The 23,552-nt window shown below is 42.7% G+C and overlaps 1 protein-coding gene and 1 long non-coding RNA gene across 5 annotated transcripts in view; both read left to right on the forward strand.

Moving 5' to 3' along the window:
• LOC106599832 (acid-sensing ion channel 1C) overlaps positions 1-23,552 on the forward strand; it is a 206,016-nt gene that overhangs the window by 128,355 nt on the left and 54,109 nt on the right. The gene's annotated exons all lie outside the window — the stretch shown is intronic.
• Positions 2,546-10,371, forward strand: LOC106599844 (uncharacterized). Of its 3 annotated transcripts, none has more exons than XR_001327591.3 (5): positions 2,546-2,955; positions 3,589-3,650; positions 3,815-3,911; positions 4,047-5,136; positions 5,250-10,371. It is a non-coding gene; the product is annotated as an uncharacterized LOC106599844 (long non-coding RNA). The 3 variants fall into 3 exon arrangements; XR_001327590.3 differs by having other exon boundaries at positions 2,653-2,955; positions 3,815-4,249; positions 5,008-5,136; XR_001327589.3 differs by having other exon boundaries at positions 2,554-2,955; positions 3,815-5,136.

Consider the following 23,552-nt stretch of genomic DNA (forward strand, 5'->3'; position numbering starts at 1 on the left):
CCCTTTGGCAGCAATTACAGCCTCGAGTCTTCTTGGATATGACGCTACAAGCTTGGCACACCTGTATTTGGGGAGTTTCTCCCATTCTTCTCTGCAGATCCTCTCAAGCTCTGTCAGGTTGGATGAGGAGCGTCAATGCACAGCTATTTTGAGGTCTCTCCGGAGATGTTCGATTAGATTAATGTCTGGCTGTGCATCTCAAGGACATTCAGAGACTTGTCCCGAAGCCACTCCTGCGTTGTCTTGGCTGTGTGCTTACTGTAGGGTCCTTGTCCGCTTGGAAGGTGAACCTTCGCCCCAGTCACGTTCTTAGTGCTCTAGAGCAGGTTTTCATCAAGGATCTGTCTGTGCTTTTCTCCGTTCATCTTTCCCTCGATCCTGATTAGTCTCCCAGTACTTGCTGCTGAAAAATATCCCCACAGCATGATGCTACCACCACCATCCTTCACCGTAGGGATGGTGCCAGTTTTCCTCCAGATGTGACGCTTGGTATTCAGGCCAAATTATTCAATTTTGGTTTCATCAGACCAGAGAATCTTGTTTCTCATGGTCTGAGAGTCCTTTAGGTGCCTTTTGGCAAACTCAAAGTGGTTGTCCTTCTAGAACGTTCTCCCATCTCCAAAGAGGTGCTCTGGAGCTATGTCAGTGACCATCAGTTTTTTGGTCACCTCCCTGACCAAGGCCCTTCTCCCTCGATTGGCTGGGTGGCTAGCTCTAGGAAGAGTCTTAGTGGTTCCAAACTTCTTCCATTTAGGAATGATGGAGGCAACTGTGTTCTTGGGGACCTTCAATGTTGCAGACATTTTTTGGTACCCTTCCCAGATCTGTGCCTTGACACAATCCTGTCTCGAATCTCTACCGACAATTCCTTCGACCTCATGGCTTGGTTTTTTGCCCTGACATGCACTGTCAACTGTGGGACCTTTCAATCAATTAAATGTATCACATGTAGACTCCAATCAAGTTGTAGAAACATCTCAAGGATGATCAATGGAAACATGATGCACTTGAGCTCAATTTCGAGGCTCATAGCAAAGGGTCTGAATACTTATGTAAATAAGTATTGTTTTTTTATTTTTTAATACATTTGCAAAAATGTCTAAAAACCTGTTTCACTTTGTCGTTATGGGGTATTGTGTTTAGATTGACGGGGAAAACAATTGATTTAATCATTTTTAGAACAAGGCTGTAACGTAACAAAATGTGGAAAAAGTAAAGGTGTCTGAATACTTTCCGAATGCACTGTAGATACACTTATTATACAAAACACTAAGAACACCTGCTCTTTTTATGACACAGACTGACCAGGTGAAAGCTAGGATCCCTTATTGATGTCACTTGTTAAATCCACTTTAATCAGTGTAGATGAAGGGGAGGAGATGGGTTAAAGAAGGATTTTCAAGCCGTGAGACAATTGAGACATGGATTCTGTATGTGTGACATTCAGAGGGTGAATGGGCAAGACAAAAGATTTTAGTGCCTTTGAACATGGAATGGTAGTAGATGCCAGGCACATCGGTTTGTGTCAAGAACTGCAACGCTGCTGGGTTTTACACGCCCAACTGTTTCCTGTGTGTTTCAAGAATGGTCCCCCACCCAAAGGAAAAGCAGCGAACTTGACACATCTGTGGGAAGCGTTGGAGTCAACATGCAACTCAATATTAGGAAGGTGTTCCTAATGTTTGGCATACTCAGTGTATATATACACACACACACACACACACACACACACACACACACACACATGCACACTGTACCTACTGTAGCAGCCCTCTTCTCACCACAGGGACTTCCAAGGCTCTGTCTCTTTTATTCACATACTCGGATAATGAGTCAATTTGTGTTCAACTTTTCTCTTCCCATGCAAAATCAAGAGATAGTTAAAGCTAGCTCCCTTCCTCCTGCACTGAAATCCCAAAGGTCCTGCAGGGTGTGCTCACAAATAATTGCAATTTAGAGTCATGACAGGAAATGGTTTGAAGCCAGCTACCTTTAAAAAGAGAGGAAAATAACCTCTTAACATATTCCGTTGATGTCATCTGAGCGTGGGAGAGAGATAAAAGCAGATGCATGCCGACAAGTATCCAGTACAGTAGTCCCCAACCTGTTTTGAACACCTTTTATAGGATACAAAATGCTTCGGCACACCTTACTTTTTCCTAATAATATATTTAGTAGTAATGATCTCTATCTCATCTGATACATGCTGTAAATCATACTTCATCTATGAATAAAAAAAAATAGATTAAGTAGGGTTTATTTAAAGTATTTCCATAGTTCCTTACTCATTATGGCCAAATTGTGTGTACCCCCTTAAAGAACGACTGCCCCAAAAACCAACTAATCCCATTGAAAACTACCTATGTAGCATCGATATGAGTCAGACTTATTTTAGTGTAAAATGTACTACAAAGTGTATGGGATAATAATGATAGAACCCTGTAAGTTTGTATTTTGAAATTCGTGGTCACACATTGAGATTTGTGGTTCGTAAATGTGCAATTTTATTTTGCAAGCTTGTATCATAATGTGTGAAAAATGTAACAACAGTCGCAAACATGTAACTTGACATTTGAATACATTCAATAAGATTTGCAAGCATCCTTTATTTTCTATTTACGACTATGAATATTCTGCTGCGAAACAAAAATACACTTCAAGATTGTGTATCTGCGCACGCTTGGAGTTATGTCACTGTTGTCACGTTACCAAGAGTTACCAAGTTTGTACAAAGTTTTGTACTTTTGTAGAAAGAGATTCACAATTTTTTTTAAATTGACTGAGCAACGTTGCGGGCAGGACCTTTTACTCCTGACCAATCAGCCAAAACCACCGCCGCCTATTCCTGCAACCATTGGCCGGATTGTTCCATCAATCAAATCTCAGGAAGTAGCTTGAAGAGGAGAAGGGAAGTCATTTCTACAAAGTAACTGGAATAAAATGATCTACCTGAAGGTAATCATCTCTTTTATATGTGTACATATTTTTTAGTTGTAAAAATACATGACAGTAGTTTGTTTATGTGAAATATAAATAGTACATTTCAGATTAACTCCATTGACAAGCAGCTAAGTTAACGTTAGCTAGCTGGCTTCTGACATTCATCCTAGCTTTACTATCAACTGGCTAGCTATATCAGGCCGCTTTAGATGCGAGGTGGAAACAAATATATGTGGTAGTTAACCATCTTATTGATAAAGGTCGTATAAATGCCATTAGCTAGCTGTCAACATGTAGCTAGCTACCTAAATTGAAACTGCTGGGGGGAAAAGTCCCACCATAATCATAGTAGTTAGGTTTCTAAGAAAGCAATACTATATATTTGCTAGCTATATATTAAAGACGTGTTACTGACTTTTGAAGACTATTGTCAAACTACTTCGTTCCACTGCCTGTTTTTGATTAATTGGTGACTGAAAAAGTTGGCAAGAAAAATGCCCCATCCTGCAAATAGGCTGTATTGTTTTGATATAATTTAACTGAATAGGCTTGTGAACAGTTACATGAGTGTTTAATTAGCCTAGTTAGCCAAATTACTGACTGACTAGGCTTATTGTTATTCAGGTTTTTGTTGTTATTGTATTTCAGGTGGAGGGGGAGTAAGATCACTAGAAAGCAGAATGCTGCCAGACAACCACAGGACCCAAGAGGTATTACAGTCAATGCTTATGAACTGGATATTGTATGTGAATTGCCCATTTATATCAATGACACTAACAAAATGGTTGGCTTGTTCAGCAACATGTGCAGTAAATGCTAACGTGGCTTTGGTGAGGAAAGGTGCATCATGTATATACTGTCCTCTCCCAATCAGACCTCTACATGCTGTAACATGGGCCTGGATGGTGAGACACCACTGCTTCCAGCTGCCTTACTGAATATTGGGGCCTTCAGTGGTACCTGACATTACAGTAAGAGTCTCTTCATCTCGTTCTCGAAGCCATTTAACGTGTCATCATGTATTTTATGTAACCACTCATTCATCCAAACTGCTACAGACATAAGAACAGACTTATATTCACTTGTCAATTTGTCCTATTCTTCAGGCTTTTCTGGGATATATATTTTAGTTGGCACACCTTTGTGATGTCTTATATACATGAATAAAATGTCTTCACCCTGGACATGAGGCTCCAGTTCGACAATGCATGCTTCCAGCAGGATGCACAGACAACTATGGTTTGCATGCCCTACTGAAGGACCCTACCGTGCGGAATAGGTGGTTGTAGTTCGTTGGTCCCCAATGGTGGTGAGTATACCGGTAGCTAAACCATAGACTGCTGGTTATGTATCTGGTTATGTATATATTGTTGATCGTTATCACTATCATCACTGGCATAGCTGATGTTCACACTTCAATACAACTCAGATTTGACTTGGAAACAGAATAACATTTCAAAAGAAGGCAAATAATTAGTAGGAACCTCTTGTCATGATTGTGATGTCGCCAGATTGACTTTAGAGGCAGTATAACTTCTGCCAGCTAACTAAAATTGAGGGGAACACTGTATTGTAGCTAGCTAACATTAGCATTGCTAGCTATTTTTGACTAACTTTGCTAGTTACATTAATGGCAACATTGCCATCTCTCTAATGGAAATTTGACGACATCATAATATGGCAAAGTTTTTTCTTACTAATTTATTTGCCTACTTCAGCAATGTCATCTTGTTTCCATGCCACTATAATTTAGTTTAATTTAGACCAAACAGTCACATTAGCCTTTTGAGGTGCAACCCATGTCTAAGGCACAAATAAATATTGGATGCAGCTATGGTGGTACTAGCTAACTCATGTCTGACTACAACGGTGTATGTAAACTGCCATTATTTGTTTCTTATTTCCAAGGCATAACTTAGCTTGATGAACGAGCCTGATCGCTGTGTTCACCATTCTATTTCTCTTCACATTTTATGATATCTGAAGTGAAATAGAAAGGTGAACACAAGGATCAGGTTGGTTCCCCCAGGCTAATCATAACTACCATTGATTGTGTATGTGTGAAAGAGACGATCCAGTATCTTTGATGAGGGGCCAGGAGCTGATCTACGCTGCTATGCCCATAAATGTGGCTCTGGCAAAGACCTCCCCTCTTGCCTGCTCACCAACAGTTGTCGATGGGGAGAACAAAATTAGGTAGATTTAATCTGACCTGATCAAACTTCAACATAGAATAGGTGATATCTGACAAAAAACAGATTCTAACTGCCATTGGTAATAGAACCGTGACTGTGTGCATGTGTTCACAGATACCTTTATGGAGACAGCACTTGGGAGACTTCCAAGATGATATGATGGAGTCCAGACTGACAAGACAGGCTTGATGCTGATGTCTCTGAATGGATCAAGACCTTGCACTCAGCAATATAATTATACAGGACACATCTATTACTTGTTATTGTCTTTTTTTGTTATTGAATAGAATGCTACTATCAATTGAATGGTTTGGCAAAGTAGCCCCAGGTAGAACCCTTTTTGGTTCCAGGTAGAACTCTTTTGTGTTCCAGGTAGAATCATGTAAAGGGTTCTACCTGGAACCAAAAAGAGTTCTTCAAAGGATTCCCCTATGGGGACAGCCAAAGTATCATTTTAGGTTCTAGATGGCACCTTTATTTCTAAGAGTGTATCTGTATCGGCTGTAAATCAAATTTATTTTTATATAGCCCTTCGTACATCAGCTGATATTCTCAAAGTGCTGTACAGAAACCCAGCCTAAAACCCCAAACAGCAAGCAAAGCATGTGAAAGAAGCACGGTGGCTAGGAAAAACTCCCTAGGAAAAACTCCCTAGAAAGGCCAAAAACCTAGGAAGAAACCTAGAGAGGAACCAGGCTATGAGGGGTGGCCAGTCCTCTTCTGGCTGTGCAGGGTGGATATTATAACAGAACATGGTCAAAATGTTAAAATGTTCATAAATGACCAGCATGGTCAAATAATAATAATCATAGTAGTTGTCGAGGGTGCAACAAGCACGTCCGGTGAACAGGTCAGGGTTCCATAGACGCAGGCAGAACAGTTGAAACTGGAGCAGCAGCACGGCCAGGTGGACTGGGGACAGCAAGGAGTCATCATACCAGGTAGTCCTGAGGCATGGCCCTAGGGCTCAGGTCCTCCGAGAGAAAGACAGAAAGAGAGAAAGAGAGAATTAGAGAGAGCATATTTAAATTCACACAGGACACCGGATAAGACAAGAGAAATACTCCAGATGTAACAGACTGACCCTAGCCCCCCGACACATAAACTACTGCAGCATAAATACTGGAGGCTGAGACAGGAGGGATCAGAAGACACTGTGGCCCCATCCGATGATACCCCCGGACAGGGCCAAACAGGCAGGATATAACAAATGGATAAATGACAATTAAAAACTCTGCTAAAGTTTAAAACATAGAGATCGGCCAATAAACGGAGGCAGCTGAAGTCTGAATCCCGTTTGGGTGAAATATCGTCAATTGACAGACTTGTTGGGGAATGCTTGGCGAGTTAGCTGGTTAGCCTAGCTATAAACGTAGCTGGCTAGCTAACTTCAACGGCAATAACAGAAACACTTAACCGCTAAAACATATGGACTCCTGTAGAAATCTACGCAGTAGTGAGAAAAGCATAGAGCTAAATTTATCAAAGAAAGAAAGTGCCAATCCAAAGATGGCTGAAAGGAAGCTGAGTAATGAAAAAGAAATGAATAGCAAAGTTAACAGTTTACGTGGATAAAGCCATCCAGGATAATCATACAGTTTTGCTGACTCAACTGGAGAATAATAACAAGCAGCTACATGACCACATAGCTCTTGAAGTTGGACATCTGGAGACTCGTGTAGAATTCCTAGAATCTTGGAGAATAGGCGCTGCCAAAACAACTAAGTTCCACTAAAACGTGTCTGTCATAGTTGCAGGACTGCCAGCCGATGAAACCGAGGACCTAATCGCCAAGGTGAACCAGCTGATATTGGTAGGCTGCGAAACAGTTGATGGCAGTTGAGAGGATGAGGGAGGGAGGTAAAGGTCCCGAGGTCGTGAAGGTGGGGTGTCAACCCATGAAGGAGAAAGTGGTGAATAACAGTACTAAAATCCTTAAACCCATACTTTATCTCAGTAAATGAAACTTTTGCGTGGGTAAGAAACTTGATTTTGAAGGGCATGTATGGTGTGGACACAACAGAAAAGTTCCTCTGTCCAGTGTCTGTGTTCTTTTGTTCATCTTAATCTTTTCTTTTTATTGGTCAGTCTGAGATATGGCTTTTTCTTTGCAACTCTGCCTAGAAGGCCAGCATCCCGGAGTCTCCTCTTCACTGTTGACGTTGAGACTGGTGTTTTGCGGGTACTATTTAATGAAGCTGCCAGTTGAGGCATCTGTTTCTCAAACTAGACACTAATGTACTTGTCCTCTTGCTCAGTTGTGCACCGGTGCCTCCCAATCCTCTTTCTATTCTGGTTAGAGCCAGTTTGCACTGTTCTGTGAGGGGAGTAGTACACAGCGTTGTACGAGATCTTCAATTTCTTGGCAATTTCTCATATGGAATAGCCTTGATTTCTCAGAACAAGAATAGACTGACGAGTTTCAGAAGAAAGTTATTTGTTTCTGGCCATTTTGAGCCTGTAATCGAACCCACAAATGCTGATGCTCCAGATACTCAACTAGTCTAAAGAAGGCCAGTTTCATAGCTTCTTTAATCAGAACAACAGTTTTCAGCTGTGCTAACATAATTGCAAAAGTGTTTTCTAATGGTCAATTAGCCTTTTAAAATGATAAACTTGGATTAGCTAACACAACGTGCCATTGGAACACAGAAGTGATGGTTGCTGATAATGGGCCTCTGTACCGCTATGTAGATATTCCATAAAAAATCTGCCGTTTCCAGCTACAATAGTAATTTACAACATTAACAATGTCTACACTGTATTTCTGATCAATTTGATGATATTTTAATGGACAAAAATAATGACATTTCTAAATGAGCCCAAACTTTTGAACGGTAGTGTATATTACGCTACTTTCGATAATGTGGACAGTATGTGTTACTACGTTACATAAGCTAATGTTTTGATCACATATAATTACACATCCATTTTACCTCAGATTGGTGGTGGTATAAAAGTTTATAGTCAACACGATGACACAAGATACATTTCTTCAAAAATATCTATCTTTGGTTTTGTGCTGTTCATTGTGTCATGTGCTGGGGGTCGCAGGAATTAGTACGCAGCTATCATTTACTTTCTCAAATGGAATGTTAAACTCTGGGCGGTCTCTCCATAAAAGTCGCTTGCCACGCACCAATACAAGGATTTGAAAATCAAACTATCACTTAAATAGCAGCCAACCTTTGTCAATGTTGATTTCGTATGGAGTTCTTTGAAGTTAACAGAAAAAGTCGTTTGTTCCCTTTTCTGTGAATGCAGCCTCCCGGAATTATCATTAGCCATTCCAAAATATAGATAGAAGACTTCTACAAATTCTCATCATACCAACCATGTATAGGTTATTCCAAGTTTCCGTGTGGCCTTTGAATAGTGTTAGTTTAAACAGCACTACAACCCAAACGTCAACCCAAATACAAGTAATATGATTACTATTGCTGCACATGTATAGTTGAAGTCAGAAGTTTACATACATCTTAGCCAAATATATTTAAACTCAGTTTTTCACAATTCCTGACATTTAATGCTAGTAAAAATTACCAGTCTTAGGTCAGATAGGATCACCACTTTATTTTAAGAATGTGAAATGTCAGAATAATAGTAGAATGATTTATTCCTCTTTTATTTCTTTCATCACATTCCCAGTGGGTCAGAAGTTTACATACACTGAATTAGTATTTGGTAGCATTGCCTTCAAATTGTTTAACTTGGGTCATTCGTTTCGGGTAGCCTTCCACAAGCTTCCCACAATAAGTTGGGTGAATTTTGGCCCATTCCTTCTGACAGAGCTGGTGTAACTGTGCCAGGTTCGTAGGCCTCCTTGCTCATACACGCTTTTTCAGTTCTGCCCACAAATTTTCTATAGGATTGAGGTCAGGGCTTTGTGATGGCCACTCCAATACCTTGACTTTGTTGTCCTTCAGCCATTTTGCCACAACTTTGGAAGTATGCTTGGGGTCATTGTCCATTTGGAAGACCCATTTACGACCAAGCTTTAACTTCCTGACTGATGTCTTCAGATGTTGCTTCAATATATCCACATAATTTCCCTCCCTCATGATGCCATCTATTTTGTGAAGTGCACCAGTCCCTCCTGCAGCAAAGCACCCCCACAACATGATGCTGCCATCCCCGTGCTTCACGGTTGGGATGGTGTTCTTCAGCTTGCAAGCATCCCCCTTTTTCTGCCAAACATAACGATGGTCATTATGGCCAAGCAGTTCTATTTTTGTTTCATCAGACCAGAGGACATTTCTCCAAAAAGTACGATCTTTGTCCCCATGTGCTGTTGCAAACCGTAGTCTGGCTTTTTTATGGCAGTTTTGGAGTGGTGGCTTCTTCCTTGCTGAACGGCCTTTCAGGTTATGTCGATGTAGGACTCGTTTTACTGTGGATATAGACTATTTTGTACCTGTTTCCTCCAGCATCTTCACAAGGTCCTTTGCTATTGTTCTGGGATTGATTTGCACTTTTCGCACCAAAGTAGGTTCATCTCTAGGAGATAGAATGCGTCTCCTTCCTGAGCGGTATGACGGCTGTGTGGTCCTATGGTGTTTATACTTGCGTACCATTGTTTGTGCAGATGAACGTGGTACCTTCAGGCATTTGGAAATTGCTCCCAAGGATGAACCAGACTTGTGGAGGTCTACAATTTTTCTTCGGAAGTCTTGGCTGATTTCTTTTGATTTTCCCATGATGTCAAGCAAAGAGGCACTGAGTTTGAAGGTAGGCCTTGAAATACATCCACAGGTGCAGGCTAATTGACATCATTTGAGTCAATTGGAGGTATCAGAAGCTTCTAAAGCCATGACATAATTTTCTGGAATTTTCCAAGCTGTTTAAAGGCACAGTCAACTTAGTGTATGTAAACTTCTGACCCACTGGAATTGTGATACAGTGTTATAATTATAAGTGAAATAATCGATCTGTAAACAATTATTGGAAAAATTACTTGTGTCATGCACAAAGTAGATGTCCTAACCGACTTGCCAAAACTATAGTTTGTTAACAGGAAATGTGTGGAGTGGTTGAAACACTTAGGTTGGAGTCATTAAAACTAGTTTATGTAAACTTCCGACTTCAACTGTATGTGTAGATGTTTATATTTTCTATATATCACAAACTGTTTCTACGTAATAGTTATTTATTTGGACACTTTAAAACTGTGTTTTGACATTGGGCTACATGTATTTATCTTAAAAGTTTTAAGAATATAAATTGAACTTAACATTCATTTCCAATGGTATTGAACTTACTCATGTAAAAACTACTGAATGAAAAATTGCTGTGATTTATTTATTTTAATGGTATAACCAAAAATCACCAAAACAGGTTTTCTCTGCTTTTCTCAAGGTTTCCCCTTTTCGTTTTGTGATTGTAATTCAGTATTGTAGAAATGCAGTTTGTAAGAAGTCTCTCCTGATGATGGTGACAATGGGGTCTTCTACAAAACTGGCGAGAGGGTAATTATCATGTAAGGAATAGAGAGACAGATTTAGGACCTTTCCCTCAACGTTGCTTATTCAAATGACCTTTCAGCATAATGAAAATGGCAGCCTTATATCTTGCTTATAGCATGAGCTCAGTCAGATACAGATACTGGGTCTGCCTGACATTTCATTGCGTTGCCGGGATACAAAGCGAATGATGAGAAGGGGCACTTAGTCTCCGAAGAGATTAGTTACCTCCACGTGTGAAAGCAGCTCTGCTCCGGCTTCCTTCCCTTGCGCCGCTGAAAGAGCCAGGGTATTTGTAACGTATACGCCGGGAGTCAGAAAGCAGCTGCAGAAGGTGAGTTTAATACAAAAGAACAAACATGGGAAGCGTACTGAACATGAGAAAAAAACAATAACACCTAAGAACTGATGACACCTGAGGGCTAAATAAAGGGGGACTAATCAGGGGAGTGATGAAGTCCAGGTGTGTCTTATAATGGAGCGCAGGTGTGCGTAATGAAAGGTTGCCAGGACCGGTAGTTAGGAGACTTGTGACGTTGAGTGCCAGAGCGGAAGTAGACGTGACAGCCCACCACAGCACTGCTCCAGTGCACGCTGCAGGGGGATGCCGTCCAGGGGGGTGGCCCCGAGGGCGAGGAGCGGGCCAGACCGGACGGCTAAGGTGGAATTCTCGGATGAATTTGGGATCTAGAATGTCGTCCACCGGAACCCAACACCACTCCTCTGGACGGTACCCCTTCCAGTCCACCAGGTACTGGAGCCAACACCCACGACGTCAGGAGTCCAGGAGGGATCTGACGGCATCGGTGGTGCTTCCCTGGATTTCCAGGGGAGGTAGAGGGGGGTCGTGGAGGATGGCATCAGCCAGGGGACCAGGAACCACCAGCCTGAGGAGGGAAACGTGAAAATAGGGTGAGATCCGGTAGTTAGTGGGGAGCTGTAATCGGTAAGTTATCTCATTGGGCCTCTGCAGGACTTTGAATGGCCCCACAAACCGTGGGCTTAGCTTCCAGCAGGTGGACGGGAGGTTCCTGGTGGAGAGCCAGACGCGGGAGTCTCACTGCGGTGTTGGTACACCTGCTCAATCTGGTGGAGGATGGCACGTTGGAGCCTCATGTGGGCAGCATTCCAAACCTCCTCTGCCGGAACTACTCGTCCACCGCAGAGCTTCGGTCTGGCTTGGGATTCACGGATCCAGGTCCGGCTGGTACCCCAGGACGCACTGGAAGGGAGACAGCCTGGTGGAGGAGTGACAAAATGAGTTCTGGGCATACAACGCCTAGGGAAGGATCTGGGCCCACTCCCGCTGCCAGTCCTGCCAGTGACTCCTAAGGAACCTCCCCAGCTCTTGGTTGGTCCTCTCTACCTGCCCGTTAGACTGATGCCGGTACCTGGATGTGAAGCTGACCATGACCCCTGCTTCTCCATGAAGGCTCTCCATACCCGCATGAATCGGGAACCTCGGTCGTAGACGATGTTCTCCGAAAGGCCATAGTGTCGGAAGACCTGCTAGAACAGTGCCTCAGCGACATGGACAGCGGTAGGGAGACCAAGGGATAAAACGGAAAGATTTGGAGAATCTGTCAACAACAACCATAACAGTGGTGAAACCATCAGGTGGGGGAAGATCAGTAACAAAATCGATTGACACATGGGACCAAGGCCGCTGAGGCACAGGAAGGGGAATGAGTTTCCCTACTGGAGCGTGCCAGGGAGATTTGGATTGGGTACCTATAGAGCATGAGTTGACATAGTGGGCGATGTCCTGCGCCAAGGTGGACCACCATTACTTCTCGGAGAGGGATATGGATGGTGCGGGTGATAGCTGGGTTTCCAGCGGCGAGGGATGTACAGTATGTGCCCAGGTCAACAGCCAATCTCTCACCCCCGTGGGGACATAGATGCGTTTTGGAGGGCAGGTGGCAGGTGCAGGTTTCATCTCTAGAGCCTGGTGGATGTCCACATCAACGTCCAAAACACGGGGCCAACAATACGGGATGACCGGTTGATGGGCTGGAGGGCACTTACAGGACTCTCAATCGGCATGGAACCACAGGGTACAGGGAAGCAGGTCCTCCGACATCCTGGTCCCCAGGTGGTGGTGTTCATGCTCGACCATGAGATGGTGGGGTTGTGACGTTGGAGCCACGGGAGGCCGAGGATTACCTCGGTGGTGATGAAGAAGGCAAGGCTTTCCTGGTGCATGGGTCCAACGGTGAGGGTGAGTGGTGCGGTGATGTGCGTAATTGTGCTGGATCCCAATGGTCGCGTATCTAGGGCTTGGAAAGGAAAAGGAGAGGAGAGCGGGTATGAGGTTAAGTTCAGGGAGGAGTCGAGAGCCTGGTCGATGAAGTTTCCAGTGGCACCGGAGTCCACTAGAGCTGTAGAGACAACACTTGAGGGACAGCCAGCCAGTGAAATAGGAACTATAAAGGGTTTGGCGGAAAACGATGACAATGGAATACTCGCGCCTACCCTGGTAGACGGAAGGTCACGGGACTACCCTAATGCTCTAGTGGACCCCGCGTTAGGGCGCACCGGACACCGCTGAAGCTGGTGCCCCTCCTGGCCACAACAGGGACAGAGCCCCAGCTGTCTCCAACGACGCCGCTCTGCCACAGAGAGGCATATGGTTCCTACTTCCATGGGTTCAGGCTTTGCCTCAGGATAGCCAAAGGACGGAGGCGAGTGGCGAGGTGGACACCGGTGCTCCCGAATAAGGTTATCCACACGGATGGCCAGTGAGATGAGTGTCCAAGGATATGTTGTCATCCTGACATGCCAATTCCATCTGGACCTCCTCACATAGTCCACTGCGGAATAGAGTATGGAGCTCCAGCTTATTACATCCACTGGAGGCTGCCACAGTCTGAAAGATGAGGGTGTACTCCGCAGCGGTCTGGGCACCCTGCTGGTGCTGGAAAAGTCTCTCACCTCCCTCTCTGCTCTCTGGAGGATGGTTGAAGACCACCCTGAACAGAGCCATGAACCTCTCATAGGAACCCAGCTCCTCCTCTCGTCTCCTGTGGCAACCTTGGACCTCTCAGTGGTGGGGGGCTCCCATCTGAAAGGCAAAATAGAGGGAGCACTGTAGTAGGAAGCCACAATAATTTGATGGACTGCCGTCATATTTTTCCGGAAGGGACAGCCAGGCATCGCTGACCTGGGTGGACAGCTGGGTAGGCTGGGGGACTGGCTCACTGTGACGACCTGTGGTAGGAGGCCCTCTGATAGGTGTATGGGGACCTCACAGGTGGGGTCGAGGCGGAGGACCTCCTCCATGGCCGTACCTAGTTTTGTTAGCTTGTCATGGTGTTGATGGAATAGATGACCTTATTCATTAACCGTCTGGAAGGGGGTTGAATCTTCTGCTGCTTCCATATTGTGAGGTGTTATTCTGTAACGTATATGCCGGGAGTCAGAAAGCAGCTGCAGAAGGTGAGTTCAATACGGAACAGATACAAAATAACAAACATGGGAAGCGTACTGAACATGAGAAAAAAACAATAACACCTAAGGACTGATGACAACTGAGGGCGAAATAAAGGGGGAGTAATCAGGGTAGTGATGAAGTCCAGGTGTGTCTAATAATGGGGCGCAGGTGTGCGTAATGAAAGGTTGCCAGGACTGGTAGATAGTAGACCGGCGACATCGAGCTCCAGAGCGGGAATTGACGTGACTATTAACCATGTACCTATAGCTAACTTCTAGTATAAGAATATTTCAAATATAAATACACAATGCAGAGGACGAGAGGTCAATAGAGTACTAGTGTTTTTTAGTGTTTTTTCTGTTATATCAATGGGTCCGAGACGTGAGGAATTTCAGTCCGGGACTCATAGCTACATGGCAAGTTCTCATTGGTCCAAATTGTTTATACATTGAAATTGAAATAGGAAACTTGTTATTTGGCCATTGGCCCAGTTTTATTGCAAGGAATTTTAATTGGTCATCCACAGGCTAGGGCTGGGTTGTAAAACCACATCCTGTCCCTTTGTTCTGTGGAGAGAATCACAGGAGAAAATCACTGGAGAGAATCACTGAGGACAGGGGAGCATGAACATCTACCATCTACCTCCCCGCATGATTTGTTCTATTTGAATAAACCTATTTTCCTCCCACTGATTTGATTTGGGGTCTGTGTTTTTGAAGAGTAACATCAACTGCTAACACTTGGTGCCGTGACCCAGATGAATTGGCCGTGAAAAACAACAAGAAAACTCATCAACTATGAGTTGATCCAGAAGAAAGAGAGAAGGCTGAGCGCAACCCACTTTGGGAGTCAACTCTTAATCTCCTGATTGATGGCATAAGTGCTGGGTGAGTCTAGACCAATTATAATATTAAAAGAACCAAATCAGGTTAAAATTAGTGCATGCAATGAGTGATACGTATCTGTGATGTATAGGGGTTCAAGTCCTCTATTAACCAAATCAGGTTAAAATTAGTGCATGCAATGAGTGATACGTATCTGTGATGTATAGGGGTTCAAGTCCTCTATTAAAGGTTTGAGTCCTTTTCTTAAATCCCTATGAGTTAAAATAAGCCATAATTGATTAAGGGTGTGAAACCTTCTTGTTGCATAGGAGTGAGTTGCTGGTTGAGTAGCAATTTTCACACAAACTTTTGAAGTGAACACAAGTTTTATGGGTATCCAGGCCCTACAGAGACAATTTGTGTTCTATAGATAGGTTTGGTTATATATATAGATATATATTTGGGTTGAATAAATATATAAACATAGATATATATTATACAACTTATGAAGTTCATGTAATGCCATTGTTAAGTGAGAAAACCACTTTGGAAAAGGGTGGAACAGCTCCTCCGGATGTGAGCATGAAAGAGATTTTAAATTCACTGTCTAGTGATATGAAGAACCATTTCAAAGTAGAGCCGTGTAGGCAAGAGATTAATAAAGAAATATTCCATCATTGTTGACAAAGATGGAATATGGAATCTGTCTGATATACAAAAAGCTTGGGGAAAAATACAGAGAATGTCTAACTCGTTGACAAAAACAAGATTGTCTTTAACTCTATTAGCCGAAGTAAGGAAGAGTGATGAGAAATTGTGTCTTGATAACCGTGACAGGACGTTGAATAGAGATAAAGAAAGTTTGAGGGCTCTTGGGAAACAGATAAAAACCTTGAAAAGTGAAATTCAACAATTATTGGAGGCACGGGTGGCAGACTTGACACCCACCTGTTCCCTCAATCTACCCTCACACTGAGTTGCTGATCGGGTTTCAAGCATCTTGTCAGCATTGCCTGGCTTTGAGTCAACAGATTCTGACAGCGGTGACGAACGCTGTCTTAGGCCAACCAGAACACAGGCTGTAAAAAGTAGTAAAGACAAACCTTCAGTGACAGTAATCACACATAAATCACCATATCCAAAACAGTTGGATGAATGGTCAAAAACTTTTAAACATCCACAAGACGTGGGTATGAAAACATGGGACCATTTGAAGCATTATAAGAAACTCTACAATCTACATCCCTATGATGGGTTACAGTTATTAGCCTTTGTTTGGAACAACTGTGAACATGGTGTACTTGAAGAAAAGGTTTATAGAGCTGTGGGTGGTGAAGAGCAAGATGGTTTCCTTAAGGGTTTGACCAATGCAACCACCAATTGGGGAGAGAGAAAGAAATGTGTTCAAAAACCTAAAGAAATGTTTGTTGAATTTGAAGAAAGGTTTAGAGCAGAGGTGGTTAAACACAGTGGGTTACCCGACATGGAAGATGACGATACACTCAATTCCTCCAAAAATGTGATAATCATCCATCAGCTGATGCAATCCATACATGATGATTTGCGCATTAGTGTCCACAACTAATGACTGGGAGAGACAAAACTATGGCGACATCATCGGCAGGTTGTCACGACTGGACAGAGACATCAATCAACATAATAAACCGGCTGTTATCGGAGTTGTGCAGATTCCGAGTGAAACCAACAACATTATTCGTTCAGGAAAAGAGAAACATGGTGTATGTTATTATTGCGTGATTTAGCAAGGAAGCTATGGCCGCTACTAAAGTAGTGATGAAAGATATATGGGACATGGGTATAGTTGAAAAGACACGTTCTGCCTCTAAAAGCCCAGTATGGCCAGTGAAAAAATCAAGTGGTGACTGGCGAGTGACGGTGGACAACCGGAATGAAAATGAAGCCATCTCCAAGCTCACTCCACTGGTGGCTGACACTTCAACCATTTTCTCCTCATTGTCACCTGCTCACTCTGTGTTCTCAGTCATTGATATGGCCAATGGGCTCTGGTCTGTACCCTTACATCCAGAGGTCCATCCATGGCTTGCTTTTTCTGTGGATGGTTAACAGTATTAGTGGACTAGGACTCCTATGGGCCTTCATAATAGTCCTTTACCATCAGGCATTGCGGAGACATCTCCAAGATCTCCCTGAGATGTCCTCTGTTGTCATACAATATGTTGATGATATATTGCTGGCCTCAGAAGATGAGGAAACACATGCTAAAATCACTATTAGACCACTTGCATGCCAAAGGCCATAAAGCTAGCCCTAAGAAGGCCCTACTCATGCAATCACGGGTTATCTATCTTGGTCAGCTGGTTTCACAGGGAAAAGGAGAGATGACACAAAGTTGTACGGCTGCCATACAAGCTGCCAAGGAGCCCAGAGCCCACTACTATTAAAGAACTTTGCTCCTTCATGGGCTTGTGCAACTACAACAGATGCTGGGTGGGCTCCTTTGCCGAAATTGCACAATACCTTAACGACCTCCTCAAGGGAGACCCTGATTCAAAAGACTCTGTAGCCTTCATAGATGAACAGAAAGAGGTTTTTGGCCAGCTCAAACTATCTTTGTCATCAATACCGGCTTTGGGCATTCCGGACTCAGGCCAACCGTTCACCCTCTTTGTGGCTGAAAAAGATGGCTGCATGACCTTAGTGCTGACACAAGACCATGGTGATTGTCAGAAACCTGTAGGCTACTATTCAAAGAAATTGGATGATGTGGCGTTGGGATGGGGTCCCTGTCTCAGAGCTATGCAGGCTACTTATGTCGTTGTGTCAATGGTGGCATCGCTTGTTCTCGACCAACAGCTTACCATCAGTGTCCACATGCTGTTCATGCTCTTTTGACAATGAATTGAGCTGCACAGGTCACAGCTGCTCGTTGGAACAAATGGTCGACAGTGTTGGAGGCTCCTAACATCATCATACAACGCGTGACACACCATGTAATCCAGCTACTCTGATGCTTCCTCCAGATACCACATTACTTGAACACGACTGTTGTGAGTTGGTTTTGGATCAGCTCTCTGATGGGTTTATTAAGAGTCATCCGTTGCAAAACCCTGAGTTTATCTTATACACAGATGGTTCAAGCATTGTGGAGGGGGGTGTGAGGAAGGCAGGCTGGGCAGTTAGGGACAAAATGGGAAGGTCCTTATCAAGTTTTGTTCATAACGAGGTCAGCAGTAAAAGTCCAGGGAAAATCACGATGGATACATGTCACTCATTGCAAGGTTATCCATTTTGATGACAAAGCGGAGCCTGGAGAATAAAGAACTGATTGATTAGCAATCGGGGGTCAATCTCAGGTGAAGAAGCATAGTAAGATGATCAGAACCTGATAAGCTTCTACGTTGTACACCACAGTCATCATATTAGGGATATCTAGGTGAAGTGTCCAAAGTTTTCCTGAAAATCAGGACATGGTTACATAGGGAAATCTATGTGAAAGATCAATTTCTCTTGAAACCTAGACATGTTACTGTCATTTTTTTGTTTCCTTCATTACAGGTACAGGTTATGAGAATCTACAGTCTGAAGCTGAAGCTATATTCCTTGACCCAAGGGCTGTACTTGAAATGATAAAAGATCACCGGTGAAATGTTCATTAGAGAAGTCTTTATCAACCAGTGGAACAGAAGAAGAATTCCTCACTACTGGCAGACTGGCAGAACATAACTTCTAATAGTTATCTATGTGGGACTGATACCAGTGTGGAAGAGCTGGTCACTTTTAATGGACTTGGTGAATGATTACCTTGCCAATAGGACGATTGAATATTATTGTCTTGTAGACACTATATTTTTGTGTGAGATTCCTCCTAATACAGGATGTGGTAGGAATCGTAAGGGACATCATCATTACACCTGTTAATACTTATTTTCTATAACTTTGTTTGAAATCTGTTTCTTATTGCAGCTTGCAAGTAAAATATGCCCTTTGTGTTTTATAGGGATGCTAGCTGTTTAATGTGAATGATTTTACCCTTAGTGCTTACTATGTTTTTTAGAGTCTATTTTTTTCATGTGTTGTAAAATACATTTTAATTATATTTCTTTTAAAAATGGACTAGGGGGGGGTGTGTAAAAAATATCTAGATGGTAAATACACAACGCAGAGGACGAGAGGTCAATAGAGTACTAACGATCAATGGAAATTGTGTTTTTTCTGTAATATCAATGGTCAGAGACATGGGAGGAATTTCAGTCTGGGACTCATAGCTACATGGCAAGTTCTCATTGGTCCAAATTGTTTATACGTTGAGCCTGAAATAGGATACTTCTTATTTGCCCATTGGCCCAGTTTTATTGCAAGGAATTCAAATTGGTCAACCATAGGCTAGGGTTGGGTTATAAAACTACATCCTGTCCCTTTGTTCTGTGGAGAGAATCACTGGAGAGAATCACTGGAGAGAATCACTGGAGAGAATCACTGGAGAGAATCACTGAGGACAGGGGAGCATGAACATCTACCATCTACCTCCCTGCATGATTTGTTCTCTTTGAATAAAACTATTTTCCTCCCCCTGATTTGCTTTGCGGTCTGTGTTATTGAAGTGTAACATCAACTGCTAACAGGGCCCTATCGATCGCAGAGTCCCAGGGATTAAATACTGAAATGTGCTTTCACATCACCACAAACTAATTTGGTTTAGTGGCCGCAGGATTAAACCTCCCATGGGTGCCCGAGGCGTTTGCTCTCATAATTGCAAAGATAATATTCTGGAGACAGTAGTGTTGCCCTGTTTGGAGTGAGCATGTATTGTGTGTCTACTCTACCGTTTAAACTGATCTACTTACTGTTTTATACTGTAGGCCATATTCAATATTGTATTGCTACTAGAGTAGTATTTGGGTTATTATACAGGTATAAGAGCAATTCGATGTAAAAGTGTCACCCAAAATCATATAGGCTAATTTATGGGTTCACACAGTAATATTGTTGATTAGAAGTTGAATCAGGTTTATTAATTGTTTTACTCTATGGTCTGCTCTGCCAGCCCAAGGTATAATGAGAGATTTTCTGACTAAAGGTAGCGTCCTCAGCCACCCTCCTGCACAGTCCTGTCTCTTCCCTGGGTTGGGAAAGAGGGAATAGAGATTATTCTAAACTCTTTCCCGTTGTCAAAATTCACTTCACCACAGTGGCTGTAAAACCAACTCAAGCATTAGCTCTTCAAATACAAGAGGATTATATTCATTACGGTTCACCTAGCTCTTTCACCAAATGCTCTCTCCCACCTATGAGTCTACATTAAACTGAATTCGTTTTTAATAAAGATTGAACATGTCTATATATAGCTCTCTTTGGGCAAAATATAATGCTCTGAAAACAATTTAATAGAGCTCATCAATAAATGTCTTTGACTCAGACATTTGTAACAACAAATGTCTTCAACAAATTAATCGCAATGGGAACAAATGCCTATGATAATGGCCTAACATAAACTTAGGTCTTGAATCACATCGGCCCAGTCCCCACTATACCTTTGTCTGTAGCAGAGATAAACAGGGAGGTAGGCTCATTAATTATGTATTTTGTATTACACATTAGAGGGAGACTGCAGAAAAAGAAAACACACTGTAAACTGCTGATCAAAGTTAAGAGTCCAGCTCCCTCTAGTTGACATTTTCGTTTTGGGGAAGCATACAGGCGATGCAGACTTGTTTTTCTATTATATAGTGCAACAGCCTTAAAGTTAATGGATGGAACTGGTTTGCTAGATGAGCAAGGCCAGACAGATGACTTGTTAAAATCATTGAAGAAACAAAAAAGTACAAGATATTGTATTGTTAAAAAAGAACATACATTTATTGATACCTAACTTCTCCTGTATTTTGAAGTGTATGTTGTCTCTGAAAATATGGATTCCAGTGTCTGTCTATTCAATAAAACCATAACTTCATGTTATTTGTGAACTTGTACATCATGTAGAGGAGAACATTGAGATCCAAAGGCGTTTCTTTACTTCATAATGTGGAAATAACGCTTCTAGACTTACAGTACTTTCTTATATGTGTAGCCGGTGCAATTCTATTCCTGCATCTCCTATAATTGAATTCAATGTTTATCATTGCTGTGGTCTCTGATTGAACCCACTGTCCCACCCAACCCTCTGTGGGACTATTTCTCATATCCCAATGAAACTCTATCTCCTGCTCTTCAATGTGCCTTCTAAGACCTCGCCAAGGATTGGCTGAATCAACAATCCATCTCTCCTTTCCTGCTTCTGATGATAGCCCACCCCTTTTTGCTGGGGAAAGTGGACGCTTATTGGTTCGATTGCCCTCGCCCCCTTTACTTTTGGACAACCTCCCTGCCACCAGCAATCCTTCTGAGCTTCACTGGAGCACCAGGAGCTTGTGTACGGTAGCAGAAGTTGTGGTTAAAAGGAACTGTCTTTCAGAGCTCCACAAGACTAGCAGAGCTTGCATCGTAGTGATTGTGGTTGCGAAGGAACCTCAACTTTAGCTGCTTGATTCAGGAGGATGGATTCCCCCGACGGTGGAGGATGAGCAGCCCCGGGGTTCCTCCTCACATCACGGTGTCCTGCTTCCTCTACCAGGTGGTGGGCATGGTGATTTTGTACTACCAGTACCACAATGTCCCCATCCCGGAAGAGATGGATAGCCTTGTCATGCTATTCCCAGCTATCAATCTCTGTAACTATAATAGCTTCCATAACTCCCAGGTGTGAAGGAACAACCTGCTCTAGATGGCCTGCATGTTGGACGTGGAGCAGGGAGACTTTGACTTCCTGGCTGCACTGGGGCAGCCCACAGACAAAAGCAAGTTCTTCCCCAGCAAGACCTTCAAAATGCTAGAATTTGTGCAATGGACAAATCACAACATAGATGAGATGCTGCTGGACTGCAGATATAAAGGGAGGGAGTGCGGTCAGGAGAACTTTACAATGGTAAGTATGGATGGATGGGGCAGTCTGAGGCATTCTGGCAGCTTCAACTTAAGCCAGGCATACACGATTTTGGCCCCAATTTAGCTGTCCCAATAAGTGACAATATCCCTGTGTCGTTGCCTACTTGGGGCTTGCGGCTGTCATCGATGCTTGTTTGATGTAAGCGGGTCAGAGACGCAATTTCAGGGCTACTGATCCAGTCTTTGAGCTGTCCCAAAAGTCCCGTTATTTTCAAACTCTGCAATGCTCTTGTAGTGGGAGATGTGCAGTGACAAATTTTGAATAGCCAATGAGAGCTTGACAGAGAAGAAGCCAGTGAGATGACGTTGTATCGCATCACCCAGAATGTGTAGACTCTCGAGCAGGAGCAATGACTTCTACTAGCATGCGTTTATTCTTGCCTTTAACCAAACGCCAAAGTGTAAAATCGTTACAGCACTGAAGTTCACAAGTAATGTTATTCAATTCAAAATGTATTGGCTAGATATTTCAACTCTTTATGGCAAATGTGAACGTCTGACTGAAAACGTTTCTGAGGCTGCTTTGAGCCACAGCTCGAACTAGCTACGTTAACGATCTAATCACATCAGCACATCATTACTTTCAAGAGACAACGTGGAATTGATAATCCTCACGACCAAGTGAAGAATCTTGTAGTGTGACCCCCCATCTGTGACAAATCATTTAGTGTGCACGCCACTATGTTGGCAAGACAAAAAACGACAGGAAGAACGGTCGTTTAATGTGAGAGGCTCAGCAATGTTAGGATTATGAAAGTCTTGTACTGTACGCCCGGCATTATGGGGATCTGTCAGAGTAAAGCAGTAAGCAATGGTCCACGGAGGACTGTTCATCTTCGAGTCTCCAGAGTTCCGGATAGAAAGAGTTTGATAACATTACCAGCAATGTTATAATATATCTAAATCAGGGATGTGTGGGTACACTCAGATATGAGAGATGTTAATTCCAGACAAATGATGTCAATGACATGAGCCATTTTCCTTCAATTTAAAAAGTTATGAACAAATGTGAGTATGCGGTAAAATAATTTTGTTGGCACTTTTAGAGTCTGTAAGGTCTTTATGTGTAATTGTAGTAATTAAAGTAGTTTGCTGCGTCTCACTTTCGGGAAATACACTGCATGCATCCATAATGGATAAATCAAGAGATGGTTTTGAAGATATGCCAAAGGACTTGGCAAAAAAGCAAACATGATAGTGAATGTCTGAGGATCATTAAGCACTTAATTCGTGCACTTACCTCCATTCAATTTTCATAGATGATAAGTTGAATCGTAATGGAATTGTTGTTTATTGGTGTCAGGAGATTATTTGTGGCAAAAGTGATGAGAAATATCACAGAGGATACATTTCGTGCTGAATCATTCCAAATGCGGTCATGAGAAGAGATGCCCACCACACCTTAACATGCAGACTACATATTTTCAAACAAAGTAATTTACAGTACAGTAATACACTTTGAGGTAAATATTACTTAACACCTAAAATATGTTTACGTGTTTTCATTTTAGACCTGTGAGTAGAAGATGAAAATCCACAGGCCGCTCGTTAGGATTAAGCATTTAGCATTTTTGGAAAGCATTCTTGGCATGTTGATTAAAGGAATATTGTAAGTAGCTCTGGTGTGATACAAATTCTGGTATGAGAGAGTGTGAAGATTTCGCTCTCAAGCAGGATTATAAAGCGGGATTTGTATTCATCACCAGTGGGCAATGCCAGTTCCAAGGGTATGATGCCA

This window comes from Salmo salar, chromosome 03, assembly GCF_965601325.2.
Source record: "Salmo salar chromosome 03, fSalSal1, whole genome shotgun sequence".
In the NCBI taxonomy this organism is placed as follows: Eukaryota; Metazoa; Chordata; class Actinopteri; order Salmoniformes; family Salmonidae; genus Salmo; species Salmo salar.